At 43.3% G+C, this 14,803-nt stretch overlaps 2 long non-coding RNA genes across 4 annotated transcripts in view; one reads left to right on the forward strand and one right to left on the reverse strand.

The window, feature by feature from the left end:
• LOC134927647 (uncharacterized) overlaps window positions 1–14,803 on the reverse strand; it is an 83,200-nt gene that overhangs the window by 56,926 nt on the left and 11,471 nt on the right. For 2 of the 3 annotated variants that reach the window (XR_010177697.1, XR_010177695.1), the window contains exon 2: window positions 10,368–10,580. This is a non-coding gene — a long non-coding RNA (uncharacterized LOC134927647). Of the gene's footprint in view, window positions 1–10,226; window positions 10,581–14,803 lie in introns of those variants that run through there. The other variant, XR_010177696.1, reaches the window with a different exon arrangement.
• Window positions 1–14,803, forward strand: part of LOC134927646 (uncharacterized) — an 84,221-nt gene that overhangs the window by 10,231 nt on the left and 59,187 nt on the right. The window lies entirely within an intron of this gene.

Consider the following 14,803-nt stretch of genomic DNA (forward strand, 5'->3'; position numbering starts at 1 on the left):
AGCTTAGTTGTCCAGAGACCACAGTGCACCTCTTTTTCTCTTTTCTTTGCATCATGTGCTGTTTGGGGACTATTTTTCTAAGTGCCATCCTGTCTGACACTTTCATATATGTCCAGTGGTACTGCCATTTTATATAATTCCCGACATTACTGCCATATAATTCCAGTGATTTTGTCATTTTCTTCCAGTGATTTGGACCAATAATACCATTGATTAGAACAAATAATTCCTGTGATTTTGTCATTTTCTTCCAGTGATTTGGACCAATAATACCATTGATTGAACGAATAATTCCTGTGATATTGAGGTGTTTGGGTCGCTTAGCTTAGTTGTCCAGAGACCACAGTGCACCTCTTTTTCTCTTTTCTTTGCATCATGTGCTGTTTGGGGACTATTTTTCTAAGTGCCATCCTGTCTGACACTTTCATATATGTCCAGTGGTACTGCCATTTTATATAATTCCCGACATTACTGCCATATAATTCCAGTGATTTTGTCATTTTCTTCCAGTGATTTGGACCAATAATACCATTGATTAGAACGAATAATTCCTGTGATTTTGTCATTTTCTTCCAGTGATTTGGACCAATAATACAATTGATTAGAACAAATAATTCCTGTGATATTGAGGTGTTTGTGTCGCTTAGCTTAGCTGTCCAGCGACCACAGTGCACCTCTTTTTCTCTTTTCTTTGCATCATGTGCTGTTTGGGGACAATTTTTTTAAGTGCCATCCTGTCTGACATTGCAGTGCCACTCCTAGATGGGCCAGGTGTTTGTGCCGCCCTCTTGGGTCGCTTAGCTTAGTCATCCAGCGACCTTGCTGCAAATTTTAGGACTAAAAATAATATTGTGAGGTGTGAGGTGTTCAGAAAAGAGTGGAAATTAGTGGAAATTATGGTTATTGAGGTTAATAATAGTATAGGATCAAAATTACCCCCAAATTCTATGATTTAAGCTGTTTTTGAGGGTTTTTTGAAAAAAAAACACCCGAATCCAAAACACACCCGAATCCGTCAAAAAATTTTCAGGGATGTTTTGCCAAAACGCGTCCGAATCCAAAACATGGCAGCGGAACCGACTCCAAAACCAAAACACAAAACCCGAAAAATTTCCGGTGCACATCTCTAATAGGCAGGGTTGCCAAGAGAAATCCTGGGCCCCAGCACAACAATGCTGCCCTCCCCCCTTGGAGGGGGTGTAACCACAGCATGCTCGGGGCATAGCCACACCTCTTTTGGGGCGTGTCTAGCACATGAGAAGCACCCACTCACAGGAGCATGGCATGCCTCCCAGCCAGGGCTGTAGAGAGCCTGGCTGTGCCCAGGTACTTTTCAGGGAGCAAGGCCTAATCACAGAAGGCGTGGACCTGGGCCCCCACTGGGCCCCTCCATCAGACCTGGGCCCAGGTCATTTGTACCCTCCCCCCCTCTCTCTGTGCCACTGCATATAGGTTCTGCCCTATCCTTTTGGACCCCGATTTCCGTCCCTTTGTCCGTCATCCTGCCCACTTTACTAGGTAGTTGGGATGGACCGACTCTTCTGGAGGGACAAGGTGGGCTCCCTGCGCATTTGTGAGTCTCCCGTAACTTCCGTGATAATTGGCAAGTACTGTATGTACTTTTTTTGTGTGAAGTATATTATTACATTACTGAGTAGTCCTGGAAATTCGAAGTGCATGTAGAAATTCTTTTTAATAAAAGTGTAAGACAATGGCAAATCACTAGAACTGATGCTAAATTTATATCATTTTTATGAGTGGATATGGCTGTTCATGGCAGAGAAATACCTGGACCAATGCTAAACCTCCAACCTTTTATACCATTTATTTTTTTATACTTGCTCTGGAAAAGAAAACATGTTTTCCACACAGTTATATAAATTAGATGCACTGATTCACCTTCTCTGTATATCAGTAGACAAGCCTTTGCTCTGCCCAAATCCTTCACAATTGCGACCCTCTTGTGCTGCAAACCTACGCTGAGTTAGGTAGCAAATATTCAGATAGACATACACAAATCAAAGCCTAGAGTTTTCAAAGCTGTATTTGCACTACCAAGATCTGCACTGTGGACCCATTTCTAGGAAAGAAATTGAAATAAATGCATCACCTTGCTTTCACGTTTTGGGAATTATGGCTAGCGCTGGTGTGTCAGCGGCTATCATAACGTTAAATAATGAAATACCTAAATATGACTACAATAATTATGAAATCAATACCATTTATACAACAATTTAAATGCTTAATTAGGTAGATAATTAGGCTCTGGAAGATTACAACTGCATATCAGCAAACAATCTGCAGTCTATATCACTGCAAATTATAGTTATCTTGATATACATTACATGAATTGAGTATAACACAAAATCAATACAACTGGTGTTTTAATCCCTTCTTAATAGATAGTAAATAAATAAATAAATATACAAATGATTACAATGGAGCATATACAGAAAGATGAATAGAAGGTGCTTTCCCTGCACATTTCTCAAAATATGAGATCTATAGTATCTATACATTTCTGGGAATGGCAGATGATAAATGTTGCTTTGCTTGTCTGCTGCGGACATGGTTTCCCTGCTGCAGCAAAGGATGACAAAGCATCTGATAGGAATGTTTGCTCCAATAAGAGGTAACAAGTAGTGTGATGGTAGTAATTCCAGTAAACTTCCAGCAGACATGTAATAGTGGTAAAAGGGATGTATTAATGCACTTTTATAAATTTCTCAACTGTTGACAATGGTTCCTTCAGAAAGATGTATTAGCTCACGCTAAAATGCCTAATCTGAACCACCATGGCCAAGTTAAACATAATTCAATATGGGGCTAAGATAACATTTTATAAAGAATTCTTAGGAATTAAACATAAATTTCAATAGATTCAATATATTTGAAGTCATTGTCATACAGTATACAGTATTGATTATTTCCATTCCAAAACAAACACACATTTCATCCTGCTTTCAATAACTCTTGGCCAAGCTCAGTGAGGTCATAAATCATAGTCCACAGCCAAGACCACGTCTACTACAGTGTTAGTCAAGTCTGTGCATATGGCCGATGGCAGATAGATGTGTGCTGAGCGAACCGCTCAGCACACATCTCTCCCGGCGCTCAGCACAGCGCGATCTGTGCTGAGCGTGCGGGGGGAGACGGGGGGGCCGCTCACTTCACCCAGCGGGTGAAGTGAGCGACCCGCTAGATTGGCCTGCATGCAGGCCAATCTAGCAGCAGCGATAGCGATGCGCGTGGCTGCGCATCGCTATCGCTGAGGGGGCTACACACGGAGCGATCGTGCTTAAAATCTAAGCAATCTAGTCAGATTGCTTAGATTTTAAGCAGCGATCGCTCCGTGAGTACCCCCCTTTACTCTTAAGACGTGGTTTTATGAGATTTTTTTACGTAGCAGAGAGACTTTTCTCAATGAGAGAAGCCAATAGTATTTCTCATTCACGCTTAAAAAAATTAGTTGGATTAGTTACACAGGACTAATGATAGCATTTGTGAAATAAGGCTGGTTTGATCAGATAAAAGTGCCTTGTGTTGTCATGACTGCTGACAATCAGGGCCATAACTAGTGGTATATGAGCAGTGCTGCTGCATAGAGCACAGGGCTCTGTTGGCAGCACTATCGTTGCCCCACTGCCCTTGCTTGTGGCCAGCAGCAGCCACTATCGCTGTGGCAGTGCCCCCCAGAGAGTCCTTTGGACTCACCAGACAGGCGCCACTCTTAGGGGTGCTGCACTTCTTAGTGCTGGCAGCCCAATCCCCATTTTTCAATGTCATGATGAATGTTATGTACTTAGGAGGCGGGGCTGGCACAAGGGCTCTGAAGCTCTGTTACGGCGCTGCTGTCAATCAAGGCTATTTAAGGTTTATTTGGTGTGGCTCAATAGCTAGCTCCTGTGTATGTGTTACCCTATGTATTATGGAGGTGAGTGTATTTTGGCTACAATTGAAAAATGTGTAAAGCATTTAGAGTGTGTACTGTATAATTATTTGTCTTGTGTTAGTGGATCACTGTCTAGAGAAAAGTTTTAATTTACAATATTCTCGCTGTAAGAATACTTTTTCATTCTATACTACCCACTACTAAAGTCCAAACAGCAGTGACCACCACCTAATCAATATTTGTAGCACTGATTCAGGAAATCCTACTCAGCTACTTTTTGAAGATGACCACCAGAAGATCTATCCAGGAGGAAATCCTAGTGGTGTGTGTGAGTGTGTGTGTGGAAGGGGGGAGGGGGGGGGGTAGTGGGCCAGGAGCACTTAATCGTGTAATAGCAGACCTGCCCCCTCAATGAATTGGCGTGATTCATGGTTAATTTCATTATCCCCCCCCCCCCCGACCCTCCACTTCTCCCAGGAAGTAAGTGGCTTCCGGGATAACTTCCCTAAAATTGTGGTTTCTTCCAGAAATTACAGAAGAGTACTTTTAGGGTGAAAGAAACTCCTATATCTCAGCATATTTTTTATATTTCTGACATATTCCTATAGGCCATACATGTTTATAGCATAATATATATATTGTATTCTAAAACCGTGAGGCTTTCTTTTTGGTTGTTGCTTTCATAAATAAAAGTCAACAGTGATTCTTCACAAGTGAAGGCTTTTTAATCTTCAATAAAAGCTTTATTTCTAAGCAGGTTTAATACCACTAGTTTCTGTTTTTGAAGGAATTAGATGTAAAACTATTTTCCTGCCTCTTGTTTCCTTTGTCTTGCGGAATATTGCTCCCATACAGTAGCACCATTATAATGAAAGAGGCCTGTTGAAAAACCCAGACAACAAACAAGCAAAACACTTAAAAAGGAGGATCTGAGAATCAATGGCTTGATGAGGTTTTACAATAGCATTAGACAGATTCTCAGAAGCTCTAGATCTCATCAGACACACATAAAACATCCACCTTAGGAGAATGTACAGACTTGTTTACAGAATAAGATAGTAATTAACTGAAATGACAGCTTTGCTGATCAGTTTGGGAGTATAAAAGCTGCATTACCCTCTTGCTGTGCAAGCGTGGAAGTGTGGAAACATTACACTAACTCATGGTAGCTGTGAACTTGTGACCATTGTCACATTTATTTTGTTATATTTGTTGTTCCTGTTAGGGTCATAAACAGTGTAACATTAAGCCTTGCTGTGCTAAGCTAGAAAAATTCTATAGGTGCCAAATGCATAGGTACATGACCCCATCACCTTAGCGGCATAGTCATTTTCTGTCTTCACTAGGACCACATTTGTACTGAGGCAGAGAGATACTTTTAGACCCGTATTTACTAATTGCACCATATGCCGTAACAAAAATGCATTATGGAATTATTAGCCCATACCTGTGGCACATGAACTCCAAGGGATACTTTAGCATGTTAAATATTCTACAAAATAACATTTATTTATTTATTTATTAGTAAAGTATCAGATAGAATCTGATTAGTTGCTAAGGACAACATCACTGCTTGTTTAATGTAGAAGCTCTAGTAAATCTACTGTACCCTTTAATGTCCATGGTGTAAAGAAAACAATCCAGTGAAGTATCAAATAGTATCTTACAATAGTGTATTGTGCCAGATAACAAATGGATAACATGTATTGCATCCGTAAAAAAAAAGTTGTATAATTACTTTAGCTCCACAGTTGGCAACAGGTATTACAACAACTTAATGATGCTGTCTCATATAATACAATCTGTTTGGCCTGGGTCAAGTTATGAAAATGACCAGCATGTGTGTTTCATATGTTATTAGCAATACTTACTTCTGGACAGCACTGCATCTTTAGCTCTAGATTTTATAGCCAGCAAAGTTGCTTTATGCTGCTCAGCAGGCAAGAATTAAGACTACAGTAATGGCCATTTTCAAACAATTTTCCTTTGGATAGATGTATTTGTCAGGAAGGGCAGCACCCGACCCCACCTCCTCTCCTGCATATTAAATCCCTGGTGGCCAGTATATGAATGCCTAATCGAATTAAATGTTTTTTGTATGTCATTATTATAGAAAATGTTGCCACATACAGTATACTGCAAAACTCTATTGTGGGTGGTACATCCAACAGTCTGGACATTACATTGGTGATTATGACCTTCTTTGTTAGATACTCTGGCTTTCTCATGGATTGGAACCAGTAGCAGATTTTACCTATGGGCTGCAGGACTGTAGCCCCCTCTGGTAAAATCCGCCACCCAGCTTAGGGTCAGAGAAGCCAGATGCAGTCAGTGACTGTCCTGGCTTCACTGTGACTGGCAGTGACTTCCTATTGGAAGTCCTACCTGTCAGTCACAAACACTCAAGGCAGTCCCATTGGGAGGTGTTTCCTCCCTCCGGGACTGCCAGACCGGGCTGTGATTAGCAGAGAGTTGCCTTTGGAGCAGCAGAATCTGGCTTCTATGGGCTGTAGCCGATGCAGTCCATAGAAGCCAGGGGTTTGCGCATGTTTGTGTTCTTCATAATTGGTCTTTATGGATACTTCTGAAAATGTTTTGTGCAAGAACAGGACCCAATATTCTTTGTTGCTATATAGAATGCCATTACAAAGGCAAACTACCATTGCCTTCCTCATGGGTTGACATAATGACATCTTTACCAATGTGTGGCTTGCGTAGTGTGAATGATAATGCCCAAACACAATCTGTCAAAATTTGGGTTGCACCTCCAGGGGGTATAATTTAATAAACTACAAAAATTGGTCCTGTCACTTTTTACCATTTCTGCTACGGATGCTCCTCAGGTAACGCCAAGAACCTGGATTAATATTTACTTACATTAAGATGGCTCAAAAGATTTACCACATTTTGTATTTACAACTGTGAAAATCAGAAATTCCCATGCGAAGAACAGGTAGAACAGATAGTACAGTAAATAAATAAGAAATAAGATGGCCCCTGCACATTCTCAATAGTGATCTGGTGGCCATCTTGGGATAGGGCATGAGGCCTCCCTGGGGGAAAGGAAGACTAGAGTCTGTGCAGTAGCACACTTCTTTCAACACCCACCTGCATCAAGGTACATCATCCCTGGTCCCACCATGGTGCATCCCCTATGGTCTCCACACAGCACAGAACTGTGTGATTGTACTCCTGTCATCCTCTCCCTGTCACCCACTGCCTCTCTTTGTTACCTCTCTCTATCACTCTGTGCCTCTCTCTGCCACCCACTGACATATATCATATATGGGGCCAAATGTAATGGTGTGTGAGTTTGCACAAATGTAATGGGTTGCGATGGTGTGTAAACTCGCACATTTCTGACCTTACTAAAAAGAAAGACAAGGTCAATTGGTACTGACCCTTGCGGTTTCATCAATTTAGTGTCTCCCGGCATAGTAATGAATGGAGCACAGCGTCTCCATTCATTACAATGGGCAAGCTGCGATTGGCTCTGTAGTCCCAGGGCACAGCCAATCAGGAAGCTGCTGCTATGGCAGCAGCTCCTGATTGGCTGGGGGGTTCCTCTAATGACACTAGTATCGTGAAGGGACACCATTCGTGTAGTAATAGTAGTATATGTGTATAGTGTATATGTAAACATACACTTCTACCTGTCCGCTGGATTGGGTTAGTGGCATTTTATTTTTTTTAAACCCCTGGGATGCATACTTAGAATGAAGAGGACTGATCAACACAGGATTAGGCGAGTATCAAATATTTATTTACAGGTACCCGTGGATTCTACGTGGACAAGGGGACCAAGGGGCTCCGTGAGACACAAGGGGGGTCATTCCAACCCGATCACACGCTGTGCTTCATCGCAGCCGCGCGATCGAGTCGGAACTGCACATGCACTGTGGCCGCATTGCAAAGGTGCGTTGTTGCCCGGCGATGGCTGGCGACGGTCAACTACGCCGCTAATGAAGAAAGCGGTCACAGCGGCGACCACAAGAAGATTGACAGGAGGATGGCGTTCCGGGGCGTTTGGAGGGCGGATGTCTGACGTCAATTCCGGGACCATCAATGCTGGATTCATCGCGCAGGGTAAGTAGCTCATACCCTGGTCTTGTTCGGCACAAAACTTTTTTGCATAGCAGGGCTGCACAAGCGATCGCAGCCTTGCTATGCAAAAAAACACTCCCCCATAGGCGGCATCTTGTTGATCGCACGGGCTGCAAAAAGTTGCAGCGTGCGATTAACTTGGAATGACCCCCAAGGTAAGTATGTGTGAGTGTGTTAAGTGTGCATGTATGTGTAAATAAAATTTTACTTTCACAGTGTGTGGGTCTTGTGTTTTTTAGGGTATTTATTTTGTTGTGGAACTACAGGTGCCAGCAGGCCCTTTAATTTCCAGCATGCTGGTACTTGTGGTTCTTCAAGTACCAGCATGCAGGGTGGCTTGCTGGGACTTGTAGTTCCACAACAGCAGACAATATTCTTTTTTTTACAAACTATGGCTGTCATCCCACCATCCACAGCCCATGGATGGTGGGGACAGCCTCGGCTTCGTCCCTGGCCCCTGGGTGCCTGGAGGGGGGGGCTTTATTTTAGAGGTCCCCACTCCCCCAGGGAACCCCGGCTAGGGGTGACAAGTTGCGGTGTGTGATGCTGCTGCCGCAGGGACCTATATAAAAGTGTCCCCTGGCTGTGGCATCATCTCCCTGGCAAGTGGAGCCAGGTGCTGGTTTTAAAATACTGGGAACCCCTACTTCTTTTGTGCCCGGTATTTTTGGAACCAGGACCGGTCCATGAGCCCGGCGCTGATTGTTTAAATACGGGGGAACCCCAGTTAATTTCCCCCCCGTATTTTTGCAACCAGGACCTTCTCAAAGAGCCCGGTGTGGTTATGCTTTTGGGGGGCACCTGCACATCATTCTTTTTTCTTTTTTTTTACATTTTTAACGCTTTCTTTACTATTACAGACAGAGGCATGTACGGATCTCACTGATCTGTGCATGTTTCTGTCAAACTCGCACAATGTAATGAAACTCACATTACATTGGCCCTCATTCCGAGTTGATCGCTCGCTGCCGATTTTCGCAGCGCAGCGATCAGGTGGAAAAATGGCAATTCTGCGCATGTGTATGGTACACAGCGTGCATGCGCTAGGTACTTTCATACAAAACTTTGTAGTTTTACACAAGCTTGAGCGACGCTTTTCAGTCGCTGGAGTGTTCGTTGTTTGATTGACAGGAAGTGGGTGTTTCTTTGCGGCAACTCAGTGTTTTCAGGGAGTGTGCTAAAAAACGCAGGCGTGCCAGGTAAAAACGCAAGAGTGGCTGGCCAAACGCAGGGCGTGTTTATGACGTCAAATCAGGAACTAAACAGACTGCAGTCATCGCAAGCTATGAGTAAGTCTTGAGCAACTCTGAAACTGCATGAAATTTTGAAGTTGCAGAACTACTAACCTTTCATTCGCACTTCTGCTAAGCTAAGATACACTCCCAGAGGGCAGCGGCTTAGCGTTTGCATTGCTGCTAAAAGCAGCTAGCGTGCGATCAACTCGGAATGAGGGCCATTGTTCGGGTTTAACTATTAGGTTTCTGCTCTGTTATTTTGCCAGATCTCGCATGCAGAAAGAATTTTTTACTAAAAATTCGCACTGCATTACATTTTCGAGTTGCGCAGCCAACTCGCACCTTCTCAAAGTGCGAGAAGGTGCGAGTTGGAATATCACTGCATACTCACACTCCATTACATCCCGCCCATGAACCTGGGGTGGATCAGAGGAGGGGCCCAAAGTATATTTTTGCACCTGGGCCTGCCACTTCATGGATATACGTTAAACCTGGACTGTTAGGGTGCCTCGTGGACCACGTTTGGGAACCTCTGCTTTACCGCAGGCCTTTGAAAGAGGATGCTGTAAAAAATTGCAGGCAGATTCATGCACACTATTAATAATTGCTGAGGTTTAGAAATTGTAAAATGTCCCTCTCCAAACCATATGCTTTTACGGAATAGTATTAGGTGTGCATAGATGTATACTTTGGAGGCAGGTATGCTCAGTCTTACTTAAACACAACTACAGTTAGAAGTTAGGGTTTCTGATGCTTATTTTTATCAATAACTCTTGCTGTGACATACAGTATAGTCTTTATTCAGGTCCACTACAGCGACTTGTCACTTGTCATTTCCTAATGCTGAAAGTGTGTTCACTTCCAAAACTAATAAACTAATGCTGCACTTCAGGAGGTGGTGCCATAAAGACAGTAGTATAAGTGGAAGGGAACATTTATAATAACACTAAGCCCCATAACATATTTCACTTAATTGTTCCCAAAGGTTGACACAATTATGCATAATTAATAGTTTATTGCACTCTGTTTGAGCTGTATAAGTCACGGATGCAACCACCCCCAAAATGTATTATGTGTCATTTGCCACATGGAACTTTATACATATTTTATGTAGATGTCCTAAATGATACACTTACTGGGGAGATGTGTTAGAAATCCAATGTGTTTTTCTTGTAGAGGTCCCTAGAGCCCCACTCCAGTATCTGCTGAAATATCTGGTAAATGATGTTGTATCTCAAAATAACAGTACAGGAATTCTTATTGCGAGCTCAGAAGCGGATCTTCTCAGACTCTGCCCGCAGCACCAGACATCACCTTCAGTATTAGCTGGATGAGTTGATGCTGTTCACCTAATAATTAGGAAATTATGAAAATGACATGCTTAATCAGATGCTGCTCTGAAATCCAGTAATGGGTGAGGCGACTAGATACACCCGGGAATTTTACTGAAGGAAATACTGAGGGACAAGTATAAGAAATAACATGCTCTATTGTAAACAGGTCTAGAAAATAGTATTGCAAGGCTTCATTGGCATAGCAAAATGTACGTGATGTAAGACTATGTTATACTGTATGTACCTTCATCAGGGGTGGATTATTAGATCTACACCAAAAAGGTCTATAGTCTTGGTGGACATGCATTAGGTTGACATGGTCAACAGATCGACATAGAATAGGTAGACAGTAGAATAAGTCGACAGGGTCAAACGGTAGGCATGGAAATGGTAGACATAATAAAGGTAGACACAATTTATTTTTTTTGGGTGATTTGTCACTTTTCTGACACAAACAAGCCCCATTAGTGTACCACGTCCCCTAGCACAGGTTACTTATTCCCAATCATAGTCCACATGGATGATAAAAATTTAACTTTTTTATATTCTATGTAAAAAAACTTGTGTCGACCATATGCGTGTCGACAATATGGGTGTCAACCATTGCCATGTTGACCTTTTGACCCTTGTTGACCTTTTGACCCTGTATTTTTTTTAACTATCTACCTTTTATTGTATATTTCAACCTTTTGACCCTGTCAACCTTTTGAGTGGTTGACCTATTGAGTGTAGACCTTTTTTAGTGTAGATCTATAGACCGAATACACTTTCATCCTTGATGTGACCTTATAATATTTTGCAGTGTGCCTTTAGCAAATTATTATTATCTGTCATGTACATTTTGGTATTTGTTGTTTTTAGGTAGTTGTTTAAATACAAATTAACAATTAAAATAATATATATATATATTTTTTTTTTAAACAAGATAATTTTATTGGGAAATACCAATAGAATTACAGGAAGATACAGTAACTGTGTACAGATTCAAAAGAACATCTAAATATAAACATATTGTACAGTTTGATATAAGCAAAGTTATAGCAAAAATACTTGCGCTAAACTGAAAAATCTAGAGAAAAACTACATACTATTTCGTTGGCCATCCCCAAATTTAATATACTGTAATTAAAGAAAAAAGAATAGACCAGCGGGGGCCAACCCGCGGCTCTCGAGCCGCATGCGGCTCTTTCATCCGTCGCATGCGGCTCGGCCGGCTCCTGGCCACCGCTGTCTGGCACATACACTTGTCTCCAGCGGCGGTATCACTCTTCAATTCAGCTAAGGCTGCTTGACCGCGAGCTTTGATTGGCTCACGGACCGATGCGTAATTGAAGAGAGACACCGCCGCCGGAGAGTGAGGGGCGAGAGAGGCATATGCTGCACTCTCCTCCCCTCACAGACAGCAGCAGCGCTGTGAGCAGCATGGGGGAAGGGGTGGCATGTATATCTGGCACTGGGGGCATTGCTGGCAATGTGCGGACATGTATATCTGGCACTGGGGGCATAGCTGGCACTGGGGGAATAGCTGGCACTGGGGGAATAGCTGGCACTCGGGGGACATGTATATCTGGCACTGTGGGGACATGTATATCTGGCACTGGGGGCATAGCTGGCACTGTGGGGACATGTATATCTGGCATGGGGGCATAGCTGGCACTGTGCGGACATGTATATCTGGCACTTGAGGCATATCTGGCACTGGGGGCATAGCTGGCACTGGGGGGACATGTATATCTGGCACTGTGGGGACATGTATATCTGGCACTGGGGGCATAGCTGGCACTGAGGGCATAGCTGGCACTGTGGGGGCATGTATATCTGACACTGTGGGGACATGTATATCTGGCACTGGGGGCATAGCTGACACTGTGGGGGCATGTGTATCTGGCACTGAGGACATATCTGGCACTGGGGGCATGTCTGGCACTGTGGGGCATATATGTATCTGGCACTGTGGGGACATATGTGTTTCTGGAACTGTGGGGACATGTGTGTCAGGCAGTGTGGAGGCACCCGTTTATTGGCATTTTTATATATGAATGTGGCACTGTACTGGGGCATTATATGTATGTGGCACTGTACAACAGGACTAAAAACGGAGTTATGACACAAGGTCATACTCGTCTCCTACAAACGCCATACCGAAAGGTGTGCGCACAAAACTGGGGTGTGGCTATGTGAAAACTAGACCACGCCTGCATTTTTTCGCGTGTGCGCATGATACTGGCTCTTGCCCTTGACTACAGATCTTTTCTGGCTCTTTGCCTCTGACTGGTTGGCCACCCCTGGAATAGACTAAAGAATAAAGAAAAGAAAAAGGAGATCTGCAGAAAAGAATAAAGAATAGAGATGGAGCCAAATGATAAGGAGGAAGAGAGGGGGCTAAAAGTATGGGGAGGGAAATGAGGATGGGGGAATCAATGCAGGAGTAGGAAGAGACTGATATTGAAACCATGGAGACCAGATTGTGTGGTATTTAACAGTCAAGTTATTTTGCGAACCGGTAACACATACCTCCCATCTGTCCCAATTTTTGCGGGACAGTCCCGTTTTATGGGGACTGTCCCACCCACGGGCCCGCAGTGTCCTGCGGTGGTTTGGGAAGGGCAGTTGGGAGCCTCAATGTCATTCACTGCTCTGCTATAGAGCAGCGGTTTATAGACGCTGTGTGCACATGCAGTGTTGACAAAGGGAGACAGAGGAACACTGGCCATGTCCCCACAGTGACGGAGAATGGGGGCATTGCTCACGATTGCGGCAATACCACAAAGCCACACCCTCTTTTTCAGAAGCCATACCCTTTTACAGAGGGCGTGGCTTTGCCATGCAGGAGTCCCGCTTCCTGCATCATCAAAGTTGGGAGGTATGGGTAACATATTCCATGAAAGCATAAAATACATTGAGTGTGGACGCTGGTCCTTCCAATGCAGGCCTTGCCAACTTGTGGCTCTACAGCTGTTGTGAAACTACAAGTCCCAGCATTCTGTGGCGCAGTTTTGCTATTAGTGAATGCTAAATGTGCCACAGCATGCTGGGATGTGTAGTTTAACAACAGCTGGAGAGAAACTGTTCCAATGTTTAGCAATAAGGGACTTGGTGACATTAAATATGGGTGTTCAATTTATCCTGTGTTTTGGAGACACAAGGAAAGGAACATTCAATAAATAAAGCCATCACAGGTTTCAAGATAACATCAATGCCAAGGGCCAGATGAACCACTTGGCTAACGTAGGGCCTTATTCAGCTTCAGATGTAGTTTTGTGATTTTAGCAAAACTGCAACTGCTTGCGATCGCATGCTGAGTGCCACCAAGGACAGGGCAAGGCGCCCAACATGATAATGGTGGTTAGTGATTGCATTGCTAAATAAGTAAAGCCCCCCTGCCCCCACTGCCTGGCTACCCAATTTCATGTTTGCCCCAAACCTGACCCGGTTTCTGATGCCATGCCCACCCAATGCCATTTTGGGAAGTGGGGGTGATCTCATATTGGAGTCAATGGAGATGGGTAAGGGTTAGGACCAAGGTAAATATGCAATTTATCCGATAATTGAAGAGTGAAGTTGATAGGACAGAGTAAGCTGAGGCTGTTCTACATTCCCCGTGAAGCAATAGCAATGTACTAATCGAACCACAGTGACACAAGGAGTTCTCAATTTCTTTTTCTTATTTAAATCCTGGAGTATAGTGCTACGATTTGATGGCAGTGATGTTATGATGTCCAAGTTCAGTGGCTGTGTGGGATTCTGGCCGAACTGAGATGTTATTTTAAAGGGGTAAGCATATGTAAGGCTAAACAATGCCTTGTTAATGATTGACTCTTTAAAAAAATGTCTGAGTTCAGCAGGCATCCCACATGGCCATTGAACTCAGACTTCATTACATCATGGCCATCATTATGTGGCACTGTACTCTGGAATTTAAAAAATGAACTCGACCTTCATTAGAACCTGCCCGATATGATTAAGGTTACTTGCGGTGTAGTAAAAAGGGAAAATAGGGAGCCCCAGACTGTATCTTTGTTGAGGATTGAACATTTAATGTAGGGTATAAGACCCGCCCATACAAAAAATTTTTGCAGAGAGGCCAAAGTTGTGCAAGATACTGGTATTGGGAAAGTTTGGAAAGGATATAGTTAATGCGGAAGAAAATTAGTTCTGAGAGCATTTATCCGACCGAACCTGGAGACATACACACGATTCCAGCAGTCAAGATCCTGTGTTAAGATCTTAATAAGGGG

The sequence above is a fragment of the Pseudophryne corroboree genome, chromosome 5, assembly GCF_028390025.1.
Source record: "Pseudophryne corroboree isolate aPseCor3 chromosome 5, aPseCor3.hap2, whole genome shotgun sequence".
Classification (NCBI taxonomy): domain Eukaryota; kingdom Metazoa; phylum Chordata; class Amphibia; order Anura; family Myobatrachidae; genus Pseudophryne; species Pseudophryne corroboree.